Below are 13,800 nucleotides of genomic sequence, written 5' to 3' on the forward strand. Positions count from 1 at the left end.
TTTTTAGAATATGGGCTGTTAGTAGAATGTGAATCAGAATACAATACCCCTATATTACCAGTAAGGAAATCAGGAGGCAGGGAATACCGATTAGTTCAGGATCTAAGGGCCATAAATCAGATAGTTCAAGATATACACCCAGTAGTGGCCAATCCATACACTTTACTGCCCTCTTTGAAAGAGGAACATAAATGGTTTACTGTACTGGATTTAAAGGATGCCTTCTTTTCCATACCTCTGGATACCAAAAGGTCAAAGCATATTTGCTTTTGAATGGGAAAGTCCTGCTACAGGACGAAAAACACAACTAACATGGACTGTGCTTCCACAAGGATTTAAAAATAGCCCCACACTATTTGGAAATCAATTGGCAAAAGAGTTAGAAATGTGGAAGAAACAGAATCAAGGAGAAGGTATATTATTACAGTATGTGGATGACATCCTGAGAGCAGCAGAAAGCAAAGAAACATGTTTTGAAATGACCATCAGTTTATTGAATTTCCTGGGCCAAGGGGGATACAGAGTCTCCAGAAACAAGGCCCAGATAGGGAAAGAAGCAGTGATTTATTTGGGATTTGAGATATCTCAAGGACAGAGACAATTGGGAAATGAAAGAAAAGAAGCCATTTGTCAGATTCCCGAACCTAACAGTCCAAAGGAACTGAGAGCCTTTTTGGGAATGATTGGGTGGTGTCGACTCTGGATTCTAAATTACGGACTGTATGTGAAACCCCTATGTGAAGCCCTGAAGGAATCCAAAGACCAATACTTGGCTTGGACACCTGAATGCCACAAATCATTTAAAGAACTCAAAAAGGCATTGATGATGGCCCCTGCATTGGGTTTACCTGATCCAACCAAACCTTTTGAGCTGTTTGTACACGAAAGGCAACATCTGGCCCTTGGAGTGCTGGCGCAACGGCTGGGATCCTGGAAGCGACCGGTGGGGTACTTCTCCAAACAACTTGACACCGTGAGTAAAGGATGGCCGGGATGTTTTTGTGCCGTGGCAGCAACGGTGCAGCTGATTCAGGAAGCCCGAAAATTGACTATGGGCCAAAAGATAGTGGTATATGTACCACACATGGTAATAACTGTCTTGGAACAAAAGGGGGGTCACTGGCTATCCCCTAGCAGAATGTTGAAATACCAGGTTGTCCTATTGGAACAAGGTGATGTGGAATTAAAAACCACAGCAATTGCAAATCCAGCAATGTTCCTGTCAACAGAAAATCCTACTGAGAAATTGGAACATGATTGCCTGCTAACCATTGAACAAGTTTATTCCAGCAGACCGGACCTGAAGGACGAACCTTTGAAGGATCCTGATCTGGAGCTGTTTATGGATGGAAGCAGTTTCGTGCAAGAAGGAAGGCGAATGGCCAGGTATGCTGTTGTTACCACCGACAAGGTATTGGAGTCAGGGACACTACCTGCAAATACATCAGCGCAGAAAGCAGAATTGGTGGCGTTAAAGCAGGCTTTACGGATGGCAGAAGGGAAAAGGGTAAACATATGGATGGATTCCAAATATGCATTTGGTGTGATCCATGCTCATGGAGCTATCTGGAAAGAAAGAGGACTGTTCTCAGCCCAAGGATCACCGATAAGGCATAAGGAGAAAGTTCTTCAACTCCTACAAGAAGTTCAGAAACCGAAGGAAGTGGCCGTAATGCATTGCAAGGCTCATCAATTTGGTCAGACAGTAATTGATTGGCAGATAAAGCTGCAAAGGAGGCTGCAGGACAAGGTATCCTTGCACTAAGACCAGTAAAACGGATGAAAATTCCAAATTTAAAAGCAAGATACAGCAAACTAGATGAAGAGTTGGCAGAGCACTTAAAAGCATCTCAGAATACAGAAGAATGGTGGGTAACACCAAGAAAATCAGGTAATAGTAACCCCATAAGTTATGTTAGAACTTGCAAAAGAGAAACATGAGCAGACACATTGGGGTGTAGATGCTATGGTTACAAGTTTAAGAACATCTGTAATGTGTCTAGGATAGGAAAATATGAGTGGAAGTATTGAAAAGTTACTATTTCAAAACTTCCAAAGGGGGAAATGTAACCATAGGATAGGGGCCATGAGACAGAAACTATAGAATCAGGTTGAGATAATTAGTTTGTAACCAAGGTAATAGGTAATGAAGCTAACTGACCATGGCAAGGTACAATGTTGCTATGTTCCATGTACAGTCCCTACCAAACTGAACAATAGGTTCGGAGATATTAATCTTATGAAGTAAGTTGCTATGGACAGGTGCACCCACAACAAGGATACTGCGCATGCCTGCAAGAAGAGGGTCACCCAGTGGACATGGGTGCAAGACCACTGATGACCACCAGGGACCCCTGAGGACCACCGACTCAAATCACTGAGCATGCGTGACAGGGAGGAGAATATGGAAATGGATTCCAAGAAATGATTATCATAGGGCTGCCTTTTCTGAGAAAAACGATGAATATGTATGTTTTGATCCTACATAACCTGTGTGTTGGTGATCACCTGGCATGCACGTTGGGTGGAGCTATTCCCCGTGCATCCAGCGCTGCAATAAAGAATGCCTGCCTTTTAACACTACATTGGTCTTACGAGGTTTATTCCTGGGTTTCAGTGACAAGCCTATAGTGAATGCAGAGTCAGGATGAAGGAATGTAATGTGTCATTTCCTTTTCCTTTTTTTCTCAGTGGAATGTTTGGAAGAGAAGGGTTTTCAGTATCTTTACCTAGAAATTTAGTTTCTCTATTCGAATCATAATCAAATGTACAACAACATGAGAAAAATTGTAACTTAAATGTAAAGAATTATCCAGAATTATATTCCTGTCAGCTTCCATGAAGGAAAAGTTATGGTTCCTCAAGTACAGTCCAGTAGATTGGGAAGTAGATGACCTCACTCTCTTATGTGGGACACATAACTTCAGTTTTCCCATATTTCAGTTGAGATTGATGCTAATTAACTTTTGTATTTGTTTTTGTTTTAAAACAATTATAAATGAAATTGCTGTACAATGGTCTCTGAATGTTAAAGAATTATGCTGATACTCTAAAGGAGATCTAAACAATACTCAGTATACATAGTGCACATTACAGTGTTTTCACCGTGTTCTGGCTCTGGCTAGGATAGAGTTAATTTTCACAAGGAGCCAGGACTGGTGAGCCAAGCTGGCCAGGGGGCTATTCCATACCAAGTGACCTCATGCTCACCATAAAAGGGGGCTAGTCGGGGAGGGGAGGGTTCCGAGTGGCTCAAGGACATTCTGAATTGCTTTCTGTTATCACCCATTGTGAATATCTGGTATCACTACTGTTGATTGTTTCCCTCTCCCTTGCTGTCCCAGTAAACTGTCCTTATCCCAACGCACAAGGCTTTGCCTTTGTTTTTTCTCATTCTCCTCCCCATCCCGCCGTGGGAGGGGTGAGCGAGCGGCTGCGTGGTGCTCAGCTGCCAGCTCGGGCTAAACCACGTCACACTGTAATAAACCAAAGATGGGAAAAATACAGAAAAAATAATGTCACATATATTCTAAAATTATGGAGGAGCTCAGAGGAGCTGCATTTCACCAAATAAAAGAAAATTTATTCAAGATTACGTGTATGGTGAAAAGCCAGAGTAAACCTGTTGCAAGAATGTCCATCCTGGAGGATTACTTACAAACGACCGAACAAGAGATGCCAGATAAGACCACCAGATAAGAGTTGGGAAACACCTCTCGCAACACACTGTGACAAGATTGCTCGATGAGTCAACTCGTGACCATATATGGAAGAAAGACTCGGAAGTTCATGAAAAAGGACACCAAAAGCGCCTCTTCAACAAACCACTAGGGACCACCAGACACTTAAAGCACACGCGTAATTAAGATGCAAATATTATAATGAGTTCCAGGAAACATAATGAATATGTATGATTTGGGGCAATATAACCCTCACTGGTTGTAGTTGGCGGCATGCATGATAGGCGGAGCTATCCTCCGTGCATCTGGTGCCGCAATAAAGAACGCCTGCTCTTTAATGCTACATTGGTGTTAAGGAGTTTTATTACTGATTTCGGTGACAAACCTCTGATATAAGGGGAGCGGAGGGTTTGCCATCTACATAAAGAAATGGATAGATGGTGAAGAGCTGTCTCTGAAGAATAGCCACGAGCAGATTCAAAGCTTATGGGTAAGAATTAGAGACTGAGGCAACAAAAGGAACCTTGCGGTTGGTGTTTACTACAGGCCGCCCGATCAAGGGGACCCTATTGACAAAGCCTTCTTACTCCAGCTACAGGAGGCATTGTGCTCACAGGCTCTCATCCTGCTGGGGGGCTTCAACCACCCTGACATCTGCTGGAAAAGTAGCACGGTGAGCTGTAGACAATCTAGGAGTGCATTGAGGATAACTTCTTAAGCCAGGTAATAGACAGCCCTACCAGAGGGGATGCATTACTGGACCTGATGGCCACTAATCGAGGTGAACTAATCAGTGACATCAAGATTGGAGGCAACCTGGGCTGCAGTGATCATGCACTGGTGGAGTTCGCAGTCCTGAGGAATATGGGACAGGTGAACAGTAAATTTTAGGAAAGCAAACTTCCCGGTGTTCAAGGAATTAATCAATCAGAATTCCCTGGGAAACTGCCCTCAGGGACAAGGGAGCAGAATAGAGCTGGCAGAACTTTAAGGATGCTTTCCATAGAGTGCAAGAGCTCTCAATCCCCACGTGTAAGAAATCGGAAAAGGAAGGCAAGAGACTGGTGTGGATGAGTCAAGACCTGCTGGTCAAAGTAAAGGACAGGAAGGAAAGGCACAGGCAGTGGAAGCAGGGACAGGTAACCTGGGAAGAGTATAGGTATGCTGTCTGGTTGTGTAGGGAAGGGGTCAGGAAAGTCAAGGTGCGGTGGGAGGTGAACTTGGCAAGGGATGCAAAGAATAACAATAAGGGCTTCTATAGGTATGTCAGCCAGAAAAGAAAGGTCAAAGAAAGTGTACGTCCCCTGATGAACACAACTGGCAAACTGGTAACAACAGACAAGGAGAAGGCTGAGGTACTCAACAATATTTTGCCTAAGTCTTCACTGTCAACCTCTCTTTCCACACCTCTCAAGTGGATGGACCACAAGGCAGGGACTGGGGGAGCAAAGTCTCTCCCACTGTAGGAGAAGATCAGGTTTGTGACCACCTGAGGAACCTAAAAATACACAAGTCTATGGGACCTGATGAGACCATTAGAGAGTCCTGAGGGAATTGGCTGATGTAGTTGCCAAGCCACTCTCCATGATATTTGAGAAGTCACATGGAGGACAGGGAGGTGATTCGACACAGCCAGCATGGCTTCACCAAGGGCAAGTGTTGCCTGACAAACCTAATGGCCTTCTATGATGGAGTGACTACATCAGTAGACAAGGGAAGAGCTATGGATGTCATCTGTCTGGACTTCTGTAAGGCTTTTGAGATGGTCCCCCACGACATCCTTCTCTCTAAATTGGAGAGAGATCGATTTGATGGATGGACTGTTTGGTGGATAAGGAATTGGATGGATGGTCACATCCAGAGCGCAGTGGTCAATGGCTCAACATCTGGATGGAGATCAGGGACAAGTGATGTCCCTCAGAGATATGTATTGGGATCGGTACTGTTTCATTTCTTCATGAATGACATAGTGGGATCAAGTGCACCCTCAGCAAATTTTCAAATGACACCAAGCTTAGTGTTGCAGTTAACACACCCAAGGGACTGTATGCCATCCAGAGGGACCTGGACAGGCATGAGGAGTGGGCCCATGTGAACTTCATGAGGTTCAACAAGGCCAAGTGCAAGGTCCTGCACCTGCATTGGGGCAACCCCCGTTATCTATACAGGCTGGGGGATGAAGGGATTGAGAGCAGCCCTGTGGAGAAGGACTTGGGGATATTGGAGAATGAAAAGTTGGACATGAGCTGGGAATGTGTGCTTGCAGGCCAGAAAGCCAACTGTATCCTGGGCTGCATCACAACAAGCATGACCAGCAGATCAAAGGAGGTAATTCTGCCCCTCTACTCCACTCTTGTGAGACCCCACCTGGAGTACTGCATCCAGCTCTGGGCCCCTCAGGACAAGAAAGAGACAGACCTGTGAGAGTAGGTCCAGAGGAGGGCCACAGAAATGATCAGAGGGGTGGAACACCTTTCCTATGAGGAAAGCCTGAGACAGTTTGGGTTGTTTAGCCTGAAGATGAGAAGGCTCTGGAGACACCTTACTGTGTCCTTTAAATACTTAAAAGGGGCTTATAAGAAAGATGGGGACAGACTTTTTAGTTAGACCTGAGGCAATAGGACAAGGGTTAATGGTTTTAAACTAAAAGAGGGTAGATTCAGATTAGATATAAGGAAGAAATTTTTTACTATGACGGTGGTGAAACACTGGAACAGGTTGCCCAGAGAGGTTGTAGATGCCTCATCCCTGGAAACATTCAAGATCAGGTTGGATGGGGCTTTGAGCAACCTGATCTAGTGAAAGATGTCCCTGCTCATTGCAGGGGGGGTTGGACTAGATGACCTTTAAAGGTCCCTTCCAGCCCAAACCATTCTATAATTCTATGATATAAGGATTAAAAAAAAAAATTGCCTAGGTTTTTAAAAATAGTCTATCTAAACTTTTATAAAGGCACATAGTTGGAGTTTTGTGAAGCTATTGCCAAAGAAAATTGTCTTCAGATAAAAATAGTCTCAAGCTTTTATAATTGAGTGTATTTTCCTCATCTCAGATTGACAGGTGCCTAACATTTTTGAATCTCAGAATCACAGAATGGTTGAGTTTGGAAGACAGAATCACAGATAGAATCACAGAATGGTAGGGGTTGGAAGGGACCTCTGGGAGATCTCCTAGTCCAACCCCTCTGCTAGAGCAGGATCACCTAGAGCAGGTTGCACAGGATTGCATCCAGGTGGGTTTTGAATATCTCCAGAGAAGGAGACTCCACAACCTCTCTGGGCAGCCTGTTCCAGTGCTCGGTCACCCTCAGAGCAAAGAAGTTTTTCCTCATGTTGAGATGGAACTTCCCATGTTCCAGTTTGTGCCCATTGCCCCTTGTCCTGTCACTGGGCACCACTGAAAAGAGTCTGGCCCCATTGTCTTGACAGCTGCCCTTTAGGTATTTATAAGTATTGATCAGATCCCCTCTCAGTCTTCTCTTCTCCAGGAAAAAAACAGACCCAGATGTCTCAGTCTTTCCTCATAGGAGAGATGCTCCAGTCCCCTAATCACCTTTGTAGCCCTCTGCTGGACTCTCTCCAGTAGTTCCCTGTCTTTCTTGAACTGGGGAGCCCAGAACTGGACACAGGACTCCAGATGTGGCCTCACCAGGGCAGAGTAGAGGGGGAGGATAACCTCCCTCGACCTGCTGGCCACGCTGCTCTTAATGCACCCCAGGATAAGATTGGCCTTCTTGGCCACAAAGGCACATTGCTGGCTCATGGTTAACTTGTTGTCCACCAGGACTCCCAGGTCCTTCTCTGCAGCGCTGCTTCCCAGCAGGTCAACCCCTAACTTGTACTGGTACTTGGGGCTATTCCTCCCTAGGTGCAGGACCCTACACTTGCCCTTGTTGAATTTCATTTGGTTCCTCTCCATCCAACTCTCTAGCCTGTCCAGGTCTCACTGAATGGCAGCACAGCCTTCTGGTGTATCAGCCACTCCTCCCATCTGAGTATCATCAGCAAACTTGCTGAGGGTACTGTCTGACTCTTTACCTAGGTCATTGATGAATATGTTGAATAAGACTGGATCAAGCACTGACCCCTGGGGCACACCACTAGATACAGGCCTCCAACTAGACTCTGTGCTGCTTATCACAACCCTCTGAGCCCTGCCATTCAGCCAGTTCTCTAAATACCTCACTGTCCACTCATCCAACTCACACTTCCTAAGCTTGCCTATGAGGATGTTATGGGAGATGGTGTCAAAAGCCTTGCTGAAGCCAAGGTAGACAACATCCATTGCTCTCCTCTCATCCACCCAGCCAGTCATGCCATCATAGAAGGCTATCAGATTGGTCAGGCATGATTTCCCCTTTGTAGATCCATGTTGACCACCCCCGATAACCTTCTTCTCCTCCACGTGCTTATTGATGACCCCCCAGAATGAGCTGTTCCATTACCTTTCCAGGGATGGAGGTGAGACTGACTGGCCTGTAGTTTCCTGGGTCCTCCTTCTTGCCCTTTTTGAAGACCGGAGTGACATTGGCTTTCCTCCAGTCCTCAGGCACCTCTCCTGTCCTCCACGACCTTTCGAAGGTGATGGAGAGCAGCCCAGCAATAACATCTGCCAGCTCCCTGAACTCTTGTGGGTGCATCCCATCAGAACCCATAGATTTGTGGATGTCGAATTTGCCTAGATGTTCTCTAACCCTGATCCTCCTCGACCAAGGGAAGGTCTTCCTTTCTCCAGACTTTCCCTCCTACCTCCAGGGTCTGGGATTCCTGAGGGCCGGCCTTAGCAGTAAAGACTGAAGCAAAGAAGGCATTCAGTAATTCCATCTTCTCTGTATCCTCCATCACCAAGGCACCCACCTCATTCAGCAGTGGGCCCACATTTTCCCTAGTCTTCCTTTTGCTGCTGATGTACTTGAAAAAGCCCTTCTTGTTCTCCTTGATATCCCCTGCCAGATTTAATTCCAAGTAGACCTTAGACTTCCTCATTGCATCTCTCCATTCTCTGACTACATTCCTATAGTCCTCCCAAGTGGCCAGTCCCTTTTTCCACATTCTGTAAACTTCCTTCTTCCCTTTGAGTTTTTCCAGGAATTCCTTGCTCATCCATGCAGATCTCCTGCCTCCTTTGCTTGATTGCCTAATCTTCTGGATGTACCTGAGCTAGGAGGAAGTGGTGCTTGAATATTGACCAGCTCTCTTGGACCCCCTTACCTTCTAGAGCCCTAACCCATGGGATTCTCCCAAGAAGGTCTCTGAAGAGGCCAAAGTTAGCTCTCCTGAAGTCCAGGGTTGTAATCCTACTTATTGCCTTGCTCCTTCCATGTAGGATCCTGAACTCCACCATCTCATGGTCACTGCAGCCAAGACTACCCCAAACCTTCACATCCCCAACCAATCTTTCATTGTGTGTACAAGGTCCAGAAGCACCCCTCTCCTTGTGTGCTTCTCCACCATCTGTGTCAGTGCTCTGCAGGAACCTCCTGGACTGTGTGTGCCTGGCTGTGTTGCCTTTCCAGCAAATATCAGGGTGGTTGAAGTCCCCCATGACAACCAGGGCCTGTGATCATGAGGCTACTTCCAGCTGTCTCTAGAAGGCTTCATCAACTTCCTCTTCCTGATCAGGTGGCCTGTAGTAAACACCCACAACAGTGTCATTGATATTAGCCTGCCCCTTAATTCTTACCCATATGCTCTCTACTTGTTCTTCATCCATGCCTAAAAGGAACTTGATACATTCCAGTTGCTCTCTCACATAAAGAGCAACTCCACCTCCTTGCCTTGTTGGCCTGCCTTTCCTAAAATGTACATAAACATCCATGACAGCATTCCAGTCATGGCAGAACCCACCCCTGTAGTCCCCCCCCACTACCAAAACCTTGCCATGCAAACCCAGTATAGAGCTATCCCACCATATCTCTGTAATTGCAATGAGATCATGGCCCTGTGACCGCACATAGACCTCTCGTTCTTCCTGTTTATTCCCCATGATGCGTGCATTGGTGTACAGGCATTTCAGAGAGGTAATCGAGCATGGAGGTTTCCCTGGAGGAGTGCAAGAGGGTCCACCATAGCCATACACATCCATACAGGTGGTTGGCTTTCTGGTTCTCCTCTTGGGAGGCAGCTAAGTAACATTTGTTGCTGCTCTGGTTAGCCTGGCTTATTCCCCAGCTGGATGCAATGGCATGAGCATTGACACTTTGTACCCAGGACCCCAGTCCTTCAGTTTAAAGCCCACTTCACCAAGTTGGCCAGCCTGCTGCCAAAGATTTCCTTGTCTCTTCTAGACAGGTGGATCCTGTCCCTCCCTAAAAGGCTATCATCATCAAAAAATGCCCCACTGTCATTAAAGCCAAAACCCTTGTGACGGCACCAGCCACGTAGTCAGGAGTTGATGTGCATTATACATCTATTTCTGGCTGTCCCCTTACCTCCAGCTGGTAGAATGGAGGAAAAGATAACTTGGGCACCAATGTTTTTCACTTGCACCCATAGGGCTTTGTAGTCTGTCGTGGTTTTACACCAGCCGGCAGCCAAGCACCACACAGCCACTTGCTCACTCCCCCACATCGGGATGGGGGAGAGAATTGGAAAAGTTAAAGTCAGACCATCAAGTTTACCATTGCAATGAACACCTCCCCTTGCCCCTGCTCTGGCTTGGACTTATCCACAGACTGCAGTCCCTTAGGGGTGTACCTGCTCCAAGTGGAGCCTTATGTATGAGCCACAGTCTCTCCAGGGGTATACCTGCTGTGGCATAGACTTATCCACAGCCACAGTCACTTCGAGGTGCACCTGTTCCAGCATGGCCTTCTCCATGGGCCACAATGCCTTCATAGATATACTTGCTCCAGTGTGGCCTTGCCCACAGTCAGTCCTTTCAGAAATAAACCTGCCCTGTCATGGGCTCATCCATGGCCACACACTTTGAAATGTTCCAGCATGACCCCATGCACAGCCACTGATGCTTCAAGGTGTACCTGCTGCAGCATGGACTTATCCTTGCCACAGATGCTTCAAGGTGTACCTTCTCCAGCATGGACTTATCCTTGGCTCACAATCCTTCCAGAGGTATGCCTGCTGCAGCACAGACACAACCACAGCCACAGACGCTTCGAGATATACCTGCTGCGGCACAGATGCAACCACGGCCACAGACGCTTTGGGGTGTCCTGCTCCCATGTGGACTCATCCACAGGTCACAGTCCCTTAGACTCGAGTTCACACTGGAGTTCCAGCCTGTCCAGGACAGCAGCACAGAAACAGCAGCCATCTGCCAACCCAGGCTCATCGCCATTGCTGTTATCAAAATGTTCCCAGGCACAGCACAGTAAGATGATAAGCAGTACAGCAGTACAGTTCTCCTTGATTCTTCCCAGGTTCTGACTTGCAGTGTCATTCATGCCTACATGAAAGAGTAGCAGTGGATAGTAGTCTGTGCTCTTGACAAGTTGTGGCAACTTCTCGGATCTTGGCTCCCAGAAGGCAGCATACCTCTCGTGACTCCCTGTCAGGTTGGCAGATGGGCACCTCAGTGCTCTTTATCAGAGTCACCCACTATGAGTACTGGTCGTTTCTTTTTACAGTATCCACTGTGTGCTGCTGGTAGAGTTTCTCCTTGCAGGCCTTGCTTGTGGGTGTGTATAGCTGTTAAAGCTTCATATCTGGTTTTGATTGTGAAACTGGAGGATGGAGACTGAAACGGAGTCCTGCTTTTGTGGGTCACCAGGGTCCAAGGTGCCTTGTTCTCTGTGGTGCCCACTACAGGAACTTGGTTATGAAACCATCTATCTATCTCCGTCTTGGCTCCTCTAATCCTGTGCAGCCTTTTAACTGTTTCCTGCAACTCAGCCACCTGACATAACAGATCATCAACCAGTGCTCACCTTGTGCAGGTACTTACCTTTTCACCAGGAGAAGGGCCTGGGCACTCGCTGCAACCTACCACCTGTACTGAAGTCTCCTTCCTTACCACTTCCGTCTGGGTGGATGCATCAGTCATCTCAGGGGAGATGTTCTTTGTAGGAACACTGACTTTAGCTCTGAGGCGAGTTCCTACCATTTTGGCAGAGACCTAGAGCACTTCCCTGGGCTGGTGACCTACAAGCAGGTTGCAGGGCCCTCCCTGCCCGCCCTCCTGTGCAAACTGCCACGCAAACTGCTGCGCCACACCCTGACTGACATGCCACGCCCCGTTTGCCTGTCCTGTTCATAGCGCTTTGGGTCACTGGTGCTCCCTAGGGCTGTTTAAATCTCCAGTGGTTGCTTTTGTTAAAATAATGCTGCCATATACAATGCAGGGAACTATGGCCATAGTTGCACTGCATATTGAGTATATAGAATGAAGGTAGACCCTGCCTTGAAGAGTTCTCAAATTAAATAAGTTTTCATAACTACAGCATTGGGACTCCCATTAGTAACATCTAGAGTTGTAAATATCTCACACTGACATCCAGCTTTGCGTCTGACAGATTTTTCTTTTGAAGGCCAAATATTTATTGAAGGGGCATAAACCCAGGATGGTACAGCTGTACAAGGACAGTATTACAGCACAGAAAATACAGCAGGAAAGTAGGGTTTTGTGAATCAGCAGTTTTACAGACTGTTTGATAAAGTGCATATTTATTGTGGGGACAGAAGAGCTGGGGGAGGAAGTAAAGGTTAATTGGGCTGTAATCTCCTTTCAGATCACATCATGTTGTTGTGGCAATGTAGATGTATATCCCCATCATTTAGGTTCAGGCTACATCTGATCTTGAGAGATACTGTTTTGGGTTTGCGTGGAAAGGTTTTGGTAGTGAGGAGGCTACAGGGGTGGCTTCTGTCAGAAGCTGCTAGAAGCTTCCCCATTGTCCGATAGAGCCAATGCCAGCCAATTCCAAGATAGACCTGCCGCTGGCCAAGGCCAAGTCAATTAGCAATGATGGTAGTCCCTCTCTGATAACATATTTAAGAAGGGAAAAAAAAAAAAAAAAAAAAAAAAGCGGGAGATTTTGCAGCCAGAGAGAGGAGTGAGAATATGTGAGAGAAACAACTCTGCAGACACCAAGGTCAGTGCAGAAGGAGGGGGAGGAGGTGCTCCAGGCACCGGAGCAGAGATTCCCCTGCAGCCCGTGGTGAAGACCATGGTGAAGCAGGCTGTCCCCCTGCAGCCCATGGAGGAAGGATGGGGGGTGTAGAGATTCCACCTGCAGCCCATGGAAGACCCCACGCCAGAGCAGGTGGAGGCACCTGAAGGAGGCTGTGACCCTGTGGGAAGCCCGTGCTGGAGCAAGCTCCTGGCAGGACCTATGGACCAGTGGAGAGAGGAGCCCACGCCAGAGCAGGTTTGCTGGCAGGACTTGTGACCCCGTGGGGGACCCACGCTGGAGCAGTCTGCTCCTGAAGGTCTGCACCCCGTGGGAGAGACCCACACTGGAGCAGTTCGTGAAGGACTGTAGCCCATGGGAAGGACTCACGCTGGAGAAGTTTGTGGAGGACTGTCTCCCGTGAGAGGGACCCCACACTGGAGCAGGGGAAGAATGTGAGAAGTCTTCCCCCTGAGAAGAGAGGAGCAGCAGAGACATGTGATGAACTGACAGTAACCCCCATGCCCTGTCCCCCTGTGCATCTGTGGGGGAGGAAGTAGAGAAATCAGGAGTAAAGTTAAGTCTGGGAAGAAGAGAGGGGTGGGGGGAGGTTCTTTATTTCTCATTACTCTGTTTTGCTTAGTAATAAATTGGATTAATTTTTTCTCTAAGTTGAGTCTGTTTTGCCCGTGACGATAATTGGCGAGTGATCTTTCCCTGTCCTTATCTCGATCCACGAGCCTTTTGTTATATTTTTCTCTCCCCTGTCCAGTCGAGGAGAGGGAGTGATAGGGTGGCTTTAGTGGGCACCTGGCCTCCAGCCAGGGTCAATCCACCACGATTGTATAGCTAGAAAAAATGAGTGGTATGTAAAAGAATGGATTACTTCAAAACACTGTACTCTAGTTCTTTCAAACCTCATCCTTTCCATCTTCAGAAATTGCATGCCTTTCTCACTTTGGTTTCCCATAACATGCAAGGAATATAGTCAAGTCACCCGGAGCTAATAAATAAACCTAATTAAGAGAATTTATCCATAAAAAGAAAAAACGG

General features: G+C 47.0%; 1 protein-coding gene across 2 annotated transcripts in view; it reads right to left on the reverse strand.

The window, feature by feature from the left end:
• The window catches only part of LOC104641365 (ras GTPase-activating protein 1-like), a 502,600-nt gene that overhangs the window by 380,822 nt on the left and 107,978 nt on the right, over positions 1-13,800 (reverse strand). The window lies entirely within an intron of this gene.

Source organism: Balearica regulorum, chromosome W (assembly GCF_011004875.1).
Source record: "Balearica regulorum gibbericeps isolate bBalReg1 chromosome W, bBalReg1.pri, whole genome shotgun sequence".
NCBI classification, from domain to species: domain Eukaryota; kingdom Metazoa; phylum Chordata; class Aves; order Gruiformes; family Gruidae; genus Balearica; species Balearica regulorum.